This window comes from Schistocerca cancellata, chromosome 5, assembly GCF_023864275.1.
Source record: "Schistocerca cancellata isolate TAMUIC-IGC-003103 chromosome 5, iqSchCanc2.1, whole genome shotgun sequence".
Classification (NCBI taxonomy): Eukaryota; Metazoa; Arthropoda; class Insecta; order Orthoptera; family Acrididae; genus Schistocerca; species Schistocerca cancellata.
In genome coordinates, this window is record NC_064630.1 from 527,852,679 (window position 1) to 527,864,865 (window position 12,187).

The window sequence follows — 12,187 nt, forward strand, 5'->3', positions numbered from 1 at the left end:
TGCTTCGCTCATTGAACGCCCCTCATATGATGCCGCTACGGCATTTTATGAAGCAGTTTCTCATTTTACTTGACGAGGCTGTATGGAAACCATCCACCCCACAAACATCGGAAGAAAGGAAGCAACGAGGCAGGATGGATACAATTCTCTGCGCACTGTAATAATTTCTAGCATTCTTTACGATACTCTACTATGGAGAGAAAATAATTCTGGTTCGTTTATAGCAGTGGTAGCCGGCGCAAGTAGAAGCATTAACGGTCGGCCAGAAACCAGTGGGGGCAATCTCGGAACTGCAACTGTCTTTGAAGTAGTCTGGTCCAACAGGGAGACGTTGACAGGAGAAAGAGCTTCCCACAAATGAGGTCATGGTATGCAGTCTGCTGCAAGTGTAGATGTCTTTTCAAGAGGTATTCTACGGTTTCGCGATATGCAGCCTAGATCGATCGTTCTACTTAATGACTCAGAGATTTCATGGCCTGCCGTCATACTACTTAACAGCCGGTTGCAATGTATTCGGACCACGTCTCATTCAGAACACACTCGCGGAAGATTTATTTACTGATTACTCATATGAGCAGGAACGTCAACGCGTTTATTTAGGGCTGTCCATTGATAGTGACCGGGCCAAATATCTCCCGAAATATGGATCAAAATAAAAAATTACAAAGAACGAAACTCGTCTAGCTTGAAGGGGGAAACCAGATGGCCCTATGGTTGGCTCGCTAGATGGAACTGCCATAGGTCAAACGGATATCAACTGCGTTTTTTTAAAATAGGAACCCCCATTTTTATTACATATTCGTATAGTACGTAAAGAAATATGAATGTTTTAGTTGGACCACTTTTTTCGCTTTGTGATAGATGGCGCTGTAATAGTCACAAACGAATAAGTACTTGGTATCACGTAACATTTCGCTAGTACGGACGGTATTTGCTTCGTAATACATTACCCGTGTTAAAATGGACCAATTCTGGAAAAGGTCGATATCGAGTTGATGTATGGCTATTATGATCAAAATGCCCAACGGGCGTGTGCTATGTATGCTGCTCGATAACCTGGACGACATCATCCAAGTGTCCGGACCTTTCGTTGGATAGTTACGTTATTTAAGGAAACAGGAAGTGTTCAGTCACATGTGAAACGTCAACCGAGACCTGCAACAAATGATGATGCCCAAGTAGGTGTTTTAGCTGCTGTCGCGGCTAATCCGCACATCAGTAGCAGACAAATTGCGCGAAAATCGGGAATCTCAAAAACGTCGGTGTTGCGAATGCTTCATCAACATCGATTGCACCCGTACCATATTTCAATGCACCAGGAATTCCATGGCGACGACTTTGAACGTCGTGTAAAGTTTTGCCACTGGGCACAAGAGAAATTACGGGACGATGACAGATTTTTTGCACTCGTTCTATTTAGCGACGTAGCGTCATTCACCAACAGCGGTAACGTAAACCAGCATAATATGCGCTATTGGGCAACGGAAAATCTACGATGGCTGCAACAAGTGGAACATCAGCGACCTTGGCGGGTTAATGTATGGTGCGGCATTATGGGAAGAAGGATAATTGGCCCCCATTATATCGATGGCAATCTAAATGGTGCAATGTATGCTGATTTCCTACGTAATATTCTACTTATGTTACTACAAGATGTTTCTCTGGATGACAGAATGGCGATGTACCTCCAACATGATGGATATGCGGCACATAGCTCTCCTGCGGTTGAAGCGGTATTGAACAGCACATTTCATGACAGGTGGATTGGTCGTCGAAGCACCATACCATGGCCCGCACGATCACCGGATCTGACGTCCCCGGATTTCTTTGTGTAGGGAAAGTTGAAGGATATTTGCTATCGTGGTCCACCGACAACGCCTGACAGGTCAGTGCATTGTCAATGCATGTGCGAACATTACGGAAGGCGAACTACTCGCTGTTGAGAGGAATGTTATTACAAGTATTGCCAAATGCATTGAGGCTGACAGATATCATTTTGAGCATTTATTGCATTAATGTGGTTTTACGGGTAATCACGTTGTAATAGCATGCGTTCTCAGAAATGATAAGTTCACAACGGTACATGTATCACATTGGAACAATCGAAATGAAACGTTCAAACGTACCTACGTTCTGTATTTTAATTTAAAAAACTTACCTGTTACCAACTGTTCGTCTAAAGTTGTGAGCCATATGTTTGTGACTATTATAGCGCCATCTATCACAAAACGAAAAAGGTGGTCCAACTAAAACATTCATATTTCTTTACGTACTACACGAATATGTAATAAAAATGGAGGTTCCTATTTTAAAAAACGCAGTTGATATCCGTTTGACCTATGGCAGCGGCATCTAGCGGGCCAACCATAGCGCCATCTGGTTTCCCCCTTCAAGCTAGACAAGTTTCGTTCTTTGTAGTTTTTTCGTTTGATGCTTATTTCGTGAGATATTTGGCCCGGTCACGATCAATGGACCAGCCCGTAAAGCAGCCCCAGGCATGCACCGATAGTCATCGCCCCGCAGCTTCTACCGCCATGGCTTTATCAGGTACATCCACAATCCTTCCCGGCATCTGCTGTTTCAAATCCGTTCGAATCTCTCTCACTTCCGTACCACTTACTGATTTCCGTGGTTGCTGGAGAGAGTCAGCTTGGTGCATCTCACTCGCTCGTTTTTCACACTATGTGGGTTGATTTGAAATGGGACAGCACCCCAGCAAAAGCGGTTTTGTTTCTCCATTTCAACAGCTACAACTCATTTACAACAGCTACGGCTAAGTCCCATACTGATCTCGAGTGCCCCAGTCGAGTTCGCGAAGCCGAAGAGCGAGGACGATGCGCGCGCGGCCGGGGCAGCCGCCTCGGACGCGCCGGAGTCGGCCGCTGGTCGGTCGGTTGGGCCTGGCCCGCCGGACGCCCCAGCGGCCGCTCCACACAGGACGGATCCCAGGTTGACGACCCAGGCTACGGCACCGGTTCATGACAGGATAGAACGACGATCGACAGGCGCTATTCGACCGCAGAAGACTACACACCGCACGACGAAACCGTATTCGGACGTCGGCCATACATCACATCACGACGGACGCAGCAATGAAGACGACCGCCAGGACTACGCCAGAAGACTCGAAATATGTAGGGAGGAGGACAAAGAAACGCTGAAGGACATACAATGCCTTATCCGCTATTCACGGGAAACGCAAGAGCAGGATAACGACACCTGTCTGGCATCTCTATCTCTGGACTCAGATGTCGAATCACAGCACTCCCACCAAACGGTCGACGACGCGGAGATGGCAGCATGGCAGCGGCCTTTCCAGCAGAAAACGACAACGACTCCCCACACGCAGAGGGGGACTTTACGCTCATACACAACAAACGGCGCAGAAGCAACGCATTAGCCAAGGACTTAGCCAACCCAGCTAAGAGACGAACGGAGATCATCCCCACAACGAACCGATTCGCCCCACTGACACCTCAAGCTGTGCCTCCATCAACCACCAACAAGCCGCAGGCACAAACTTCTAATGCCGCAGAAGCCGTGGACAGAGACAAGAATGTGCTTCGCAAAGTGCCCCCAGTCACAATTTATTACACAAAGGTTTACGTTCACCTCAATGAAACGCTCAACGGACTTCTAGAGGGCACCCTTAAAGCTATATACAAAAAGGACCGCATCAAATACCACTTTGAGTCCTTCGAAGACCAAAGGCGTGCAATAAAATACTTCACGAATCACAGCTTCTCCTATTTTACGCATCAAGCACCAGACGACAGGGAACTGAAAGTAGTTGTCAAACGCCTTCCGGCGGAAGTTACCGAAGAACAACTTTACTATGCCCTCGAGGAAAAAGGCTTCAGCGTGCTACAAGTCTACCAATTTAAGGAACGCGACGAGAAGACGAAACAATTGATACCGCAACCTGTGTACCGAGTCACCCTCCCATCTGGAAAAGACAGTGACAAGATATATGATGTCAAATACCTGCTCTACACACGAGTGATAATAGAAACCTATAATAGTAAAGAAGGACCAGTCCAGTGCCGACATTGCCAACGTTTCGGGCATACAGCGAACTACTGCAGCATGTCAGCACGCTGCGTCCGCTGCGGTGGATCCCATAAATCATCGAATTGTACCCCCTAGGACGGCGCCACCAAAGTGCGCCAATTGTGAACAAGAACATCCAGCGACCTTCCGTGGCTGCCCAAAATTTCAAGAGCTCCTCCGGAAATATACTAGAAGGACACTAAAGAAGTCGACCCCACAACGGCCTATAACTGCTAAGAACTCGGCCATGGCAGCGATTCCGGCCACCCAACAACAAGCGGCACCTCTCCCTGTGGAAACAATCGCCTCTCGACCACAACCGGCACCCAGAGTGACTCTCCGACAGACAAGACAACAGCGCTCGTACTCCGAAACAATACGTGCCCATCCACCGACGCCAACACCAGCGGAGACACCATCTGCCTGGTCGACCACTTTTACACCAGCGTTAACAGATATTCTTCAACTACTCACTGCCCTCCAGCAGAAGCTGACGTCTATCCTCTCGCTTGTAGAAAGCGTACTGACAGCTTTTCAAACACCCTAAATGGATAGACGGCATCACACGAGGCATCTTAACTTCTGCATTTGGAATGCCAACGGCCTGAAACTGAAGAAAATAGAATTCACGGACTTCTTACATCGCCACAAGATAGACGTAGCATTTGTCTCCGAAACACATCTCCGCGAGTCAACCGACCTCCGCTTGAGGAACATGCACATCTACCGGACGGACAGACGGGACCAACGGGGTGGAGGGACCGCAGTTCTGATCAAAAAATGTATTCGTCACCACCAAGAACGTTTACCCCCACTCCAGACTTTAGAGGCCACGGCAGTAACAATCCACACGACGCTCGGAAACATTACCTGTATTGCGGCTTACCTTAGCCCAAAGAAGCCTCTCCACCCAGAAGATCTTTACTCCGTTACAGAGGGTTACGACAAGATCCTCCTTGGAGGGGATCTTAATAGTAAACATGTTGCCTGGAATTCCCGTAAGACTAACCCAAAAGGACATATGTTGTTTGCACTGGCTGAGAATTTACATATTTCCGTCCATGGACCACGGGAACCGACGAGGATACCTTACGTCCAGACACAAGACCCTGATGTTCTAGACATCGCCATAATCAAGAACATCAACCCGAATCTCCATCTGCGGACGCTGGATGATCTTTCGTCGGACCACAGACCGGCGTTAGGACTCATAGAGAGGGCTACTTTGCAACTCCCACTGCCGACGACAAGAACTTACGACTGGCAGCAGTTCCAAGCGTACCTCAACAACAATGTGCGGCCAACCCAGGTTGTTACTACCAGAGAAGCGATTGATGTGGCAGTCGCAGTACTCACAAAGAAGATTAACAATGCGAAACAACTAGCACTCACGGAGCACCTGCAACCAGAAGTCAATTATGACGAGTTTCCACCACCACTGCAGGAACTTAAGGCAAGGCGCAATCGATTTCGGAAACGATGGGTCCGCTACCGCCATCCGGACAATAGACGGGAGACTCACAGACTAACCCGCGAACTCCGGCGGAAGGTTCAGGACTGGAAGCAACACACGTGGGAACTCAAAATGGACAACTTTGTATTACGCACCAAAGATGAATGGTGAATAGTTAAAAGTCTCAGACAACAACAGCCCCCCAAAAGGGCAATTCGAGGACCCCATGGCCTCTTGTACGACTCACTTGCGCAGGCGGAGCTGTATGCGGATACATACCAACAACAGATGACTACGCCCCCCACGGAGGATGGAGATGATGCACTCCACCGTGCAGAGGAGGACACAGCGGCGGAATGGTAAGCTATTCGGGACGCCCCGACTACCGCTATGCCCCGGCTGACAACGCCGGAGGAAATTAGGAGGATTATCAAGTATAGCAAACACACCTCACCTGGAGCAGATAGAATCAGCAATACGGAGTTGAAACACCTCCCGAGAAAGCCTGTTGTGCTTCTCACCCGGATAGTGAACAGCTGCCTCAGGACTGGATACTTTCCAGAGGCATGGAAGATTGCCAGAATAGTGCCAATACCAAAACCGGGCAAGGATCTCTCACACCCTGACAGCTACAGACCCATAAGTTTACTGCCGACACTGGGAAAGGTACTGGAACGTGTCCTACTGAAATGCATGCTGGACATCCTTGTGGCACACAACATCATCCGGCCGGAGCAGTTTGGCTTCCAGGCGAAGCTATCGGCTGAGTTACAACTACTGCGCATCACGGAATCTATCCAAGACAATTTCAACAAGAAACGACATACTATTGGAATCTTTCTCGATATAGAGAAGGCTTACGATAAAGTATGGCGACGCAACTTGATCGTCAAGCTCCGACGTACCACTCGCCTACCAGACTGCTATTTAAAACTTCTCGACAATTTTCTTCAGGATCGCAGATTATATGTTCGCATTGATGACAAGAATTCATCAACACGGCCTGTCCTTGAAGGACTTCCACAAGGATCGGTCATGTCTCCACTGCTGTTTAATTTATATATTAACGACCTCCCGACGGTGCCACATGTTACTGCCAGTTTCTATGCCGACGACACAGCGCTCCTGACTGCAGGCACCAGAATGGACCACCTCGTCACACGGATGCAGCGCCAACTAGATTTAGTGGACCACTGGACCCACATGAACAAAATAACGGTCAACGCAGAGAAAACCAAAGTTATTGTCTTCACACGTCGGAGACCCATCGTCAATGAACGCCTACGGATATCAGACCAGCCACTCCCCTGGGCAACAACTGTAAAATACCTGGGAGTGCATCTGGACGCCAAACTGTTGTATAGTCATCACATTATGGAGAAGAAGACGTCTGGTCTCAAAATGCTGGGAGCTCTCCTCCCATTTCTGAAGAGCTCATACCTCAGCCAACGCACGAAACTCCAGTTGTACCATGCCACAGTCGAACCATCTATTTTGTATGGATCGACCTCTTGGGGTACTACGTGTGCCACTAACTACAAGAAGTTACAGGTTGTACAAAGCAGATGCCTACGATGGATCACAGGAGCCCAATGGTGGATCCGAAATCATGACATTCATCGAGCCTTAAGCGAATCTTACCTCTCAGACAAGGTCAAGGAGAAGGCACGAACCTTATTTCGGAAGTTGGACATGATACGTGACAGTACACCACAACTCACCACAGTAGGTACGGTAGAACCCTTACGCAACCACAAATATAAAGTACCGAAGGCGATAGTATTTGAGCCTCCGTAAATGATATCCCTACGTACTTCTCCATAATTTAAGGACATATCGTCCTTTAGCACTTCTCCACACATGTTTTCAAATACACACCAAAAGCAGCGAGTTAAAGGACCCTTCTGTGTGCCCAAACTAAAGCTGAAAGAAGAATAAATAAATAAAGAGAAAATTTTTACCCCTTCCATTCCCTACAGAAGTAAAAATCAACGAAGTTGATCAGACTTCAGCACCACCACACACAAAAAAAAAAAAAAAAAAAAAATCGAGTGCCCCGCACTAGACTTATGACGTCATGCTAGTGGCCTTGCCGTACTTCGCGAAAGTTCAGCTCCGTGCAGAGCCCATTGGAAATCAATATTCCAATGAAAAGGTACCCACTAAAAAATGTTTCAAATGGCTCCGAGCACTATCGGACTTAACATCTGAGGTCATCAGTCCCCTAGAACTTAGAACTACTCAAACCTAACTAACCTAAGGACATCACACACATCCATGCCCGAGGCAGGATTCGAACCTGCGACCGTAGCGGTCGCGTGGTTCCAGACTGAAGCGCCTAGAACCGCTCGGCCACACTGGCTGGCTTTCTCGTTCCACGCTGTGGACGGAACGTGCATTGTCACATGCTATAGCATACGAACCACAACCAGTTTTTCTCGTGTGACTCGTTTCAATGTATGTGTTTTTTTCCTTGAGATTTGTGGAAGATTCCATTTCCGATCATCCTATTCCAACAATTTTGAGTGAGCCAAGACGCTGCATACCAACAGTGAAGAATGCAGTAACTCCAGGTGTACTTGAAAGTTTGGGATGAGTTAACTGCCTCCTGGATGTTTGTTGCGTGTATGTGGTGGAAGGTTCATTGAATATTCGTGTAAGGTAAATGAAAACTTTGGTCCTGTATGTAATTGTGAAAACTACCTGGAAGTTGTATGCACATGTATGTAAAAGATATGCTGGTAGTCTTGTAAAATCTGATGGTTCTTTTGAAAATGAAAACTTTGTAGATCTGTGCACAAGATAAAATTTACTCCAGTTTCTGTTACGGTGCAATCATAGTCCATTAACCATTGACACAGTGCTAGAATGCCGACTCAGAATGGTGTGAATAACCAGTTCCTCAGCAGTGGTTGAACCAGAAATGTGTTGATGTGAACATCATAATTTAGCAGTTATTGGTGCAGGCAGCAGAACCCATCTCAGCAAAACACAAGGTGGCGTGTTTCACGATGTTCGGCATGAGAACGCTGGGCAGGAAGGCAGCCTAGGCGGAGTTGCAGCATGAGTGGTCTTGCAGCGTGTGGCTGCATCAGGTGTTCCTCCAGCAGCAAGGCATTTATTCGCCAGACAGGTAGCAGTTCTAATGGAATGTCAGATGCAAGACGTGCCCAGGTGTGGACTGCGACTCCGTGACCCCTTGGAAACGCCCAGCAGCTGACTGATGACAGTGTGGTAGAGACCGCAACCACATGGCGCACATTTGGACACGGGCAGTATCATGATTAGGAACGGTCCATAGACTACCAGCTAGCGGTAGTGGTGGCTAGTTGTAGATGAGGCTGGGTAACGCACATTTGGCCGACAGCTGGCATGGAGTAGTTCTCGGGGGAGGCAACAGTAGAAAACACATACTGCTATGTCCGTGCAATGAGTACTTATGGCAGATTTGCTAAGTTTTAATATGACTAGGCCACAACTCTGGTCCCATGCAGGAATGAGCTGGTGCAGTGTTAGGGGGTCCACGAGGTAACTCTACTGGCCCCTGCAATTAACTGGTATCTTACATCATGCCACATCGGCATCATTCAATCCTGACAGCATGATTTCACAGGCAGCATGCAAGCCCGTCTTGAGGTCTGCTAGCAGGGTGATGGCGCAATACTCCTCCCACTTTGGAAGATATGGCCAACCAAATCTCTGGCTGCTCCTGAATCTGTGAATTACTTAAACATTATGTCATACATTTTATACTTTTCTTTCTATCTGCCTATTTACACTTTCCAAACTAACTGGGTTTTTATCAGTCCATTCCTAGTCACAATGTATGATGATGGTCATACCTATGACTACTTAGATTCTAGAAGAGATCTACTCTGTTGGTATGTGGTAAATGGAGAGTTCGTGTTGGTAGACAGTTCTCTGCCATTGGTATAAGCAATACAGCCGATAAACAGACTCAATGCGGTACTCCTCGATGAGATTCCTATTACCATGATTTAGGGCTGGTACCTACTGTATTACTGTTTAATGTGTTAGAATATTTTTTCTGTGCTAATGTTCCGTTCTGGGCTCCTATAAACTCGCCTAGAGAAATAAGTAAGTTTGGATCCAAGTTGGCAAGCATAGTAGGGGATACGTTAGGTTCAGAACTGTAGCATTTGTAAGCTCAAATGTTCGCGTCAAAAATATGTCACACTTCACACCATTTGTCAGTAGTCTGATGCTCCACAGCTCTGAATGTTCCATGCCTTTATATCATCCCTGCTCATAGCATTTGCTGTAAATACCACTGAATAATACAATAGTATACCCGGTGTGGACCTGCCTTATATTTTCTAGCAGATCAAAACTGTCCACCAGACCAGAACTCGAACTTGTGACCTTTGCCATTTACGATCTTATCTTCTTCCTTCGAAACATCACAGGAGTTCTCCTGCGAAACTTGCGGAACTAGCACTCCTGGAAGAAAGCATAATGCAAGATGTGGCTTAGCCACAGCCTGGGGAATTGTTTCCAGAATGAATTTTCACTCTGCAGCGGAATGTGTGCTGAAATGAAAGTTGCTGGGAGATCAGTAGTAAGAGATGAGGTACTGACGGAATTCTGCTGAGAGGATTGGTCATGAGTTGCGCTCAGCTAGTTCAGTTGGTAGAGCACTTGCCTATGAAAGGCATAGGTCACAGTTTCGAGTCCGGCAAACTGTTTTGATCTGACAGGAAGTTTCATATTAGAACACCCTCCACTGCAGAGTGAAAATTTATTCTGGATATGTAGATATAAATCAAACAGAAAACCAGCATGAAGAATACATGTGATAAAAACTATCGTTTTTGCATCGGCCTAAGCCTCAGTCTTAGTGCATATAGTAACGTTTCCATAGTCTGTGTGGTTGTGACCTGTTCCTCTCTTACTATCTCCCCCCCCCCCCCCTAGCCACCCTTTTTTGGGGCCTGTGCTGGTAACGAGTCTGTTGTACCATGCAAAGTACAGACATGCACAGCATGTATGACTGTTGCAAGAGTTAGCAATTGAGTTTAACCAGCACTGGTGAGGTCATTTAGATTACATGGTAAGGACCTTGACACTGGGCGACGAATTTCTTGGTTTTTCCACTACTAACATTACCCACTGCCCTCCACAGTACTCAGGTACCTTCGCATTGTGCTGCCCTGCTCGTAACTGACATTCAAGGGCTTTCATATGGACTTTCTGTACCTGCATCCACACCTCTGGTAACGTTCTTGCTCAATTTCGCACATGCTCTCCATTCTTTCCCTCTATAGGTTTGATTATCTCAGAAGGTAACAGCATTTTCCGGAGATATACTACCTCCTATGGTGATAGGCCTGTACCTTCATGGATCTTAGAATTATAAGGTGTAACAATGTAGTCAACAGAGTATCCAAATCATCATGATAACTATTCACATATTGGCTTGTATTTTTCGTATTGTCCGATCCATCCTCTCTGTTCTTCCATTTATCTGCAGATGCAACACATTCAACCTTAACTTATGAATACACTATAGACAACACAACTTTTACATTAATTCTGACATAGTACATTAATTCTGCCCCCATCTGTAATGTACATTTCTGGAACACTAAACTTCAACAATCAAGTATTCACCATTGTCTGTGCCACTGTGTTGGCCCGCTGATTCAGAATAGCTGCCATTCCTACAGAGCGCGAGAAAGATTTATTATTGTCAAAATAACGTAGTACCCCAAAAGGTCCTAAAACGTCCATATCAATCATTTAAAGAGGCTTACTAGCTTTTGGTAACCTTTTCAGTGCAATAGGTTCATGGCTTAACTCAACAAGTTCTGCACATAGTAAATAGTATTTCACATATTGCTCCATATTCTGTTTATACATATGTCACTGTAATACTCAGTGGCTCTTTGACCCCATGACCAGTTAATATATGATGATGCACCTCATTTAACACTTCCTCCCTTAACATTGTTGGAATTACAACTGCAGTCAGAGCTCTGTCGTCTTGCATATAGCACACAACGAACTGAATGAACCGTGGCTCTTTGGCCCCATTACCAGCTAACATATGATGATGCACCTGATTTAACACTTCCTCCCCTAACATTGCTGGAACTACAACTGCAGTCAGATCTCTGTCGTCTTGTATACAGCGCGTGATGAACTGTGGCTGCATTGCAAGTAGCTTACACATGTACCTTATGCTTATTGCCACTCTGCAGTGGTGTGACCCATTGCAATACACCAACCATCCTACTGAGGGAACCTGCAGGTCTACGGAGTACTTCAAAATCGAATTTACTTTGATTCAGTGCCCACCACATCAGTCTAATACATGGATCCTTCAACCCTAATACCCATTTCAGTGCTGCCTGACCTGTTAAGACCTTAAAATTCTTACCATATACACTGATAAGACAAAACATTATGACTACTGCCAACCGCAACATTTTGTGCCACCTGGTGGTAATATGGGTACCTGATGCGGTAACAGAAGTTTGTAAGCAGACCAGAAACGGGCAGGGGATCACCATAGAGAAGATATTGGATGCAAATGGGGAAAAACGTAGAGTTAAGCTACTTTGATACAGGTCAGATTATTATTGTGCAGAGCCTGTGAATGAGTACCTCGTAAATGGCGAAGCTGAATGGATGCTCACATGCTACTGTCGTGAGCATCTGCAG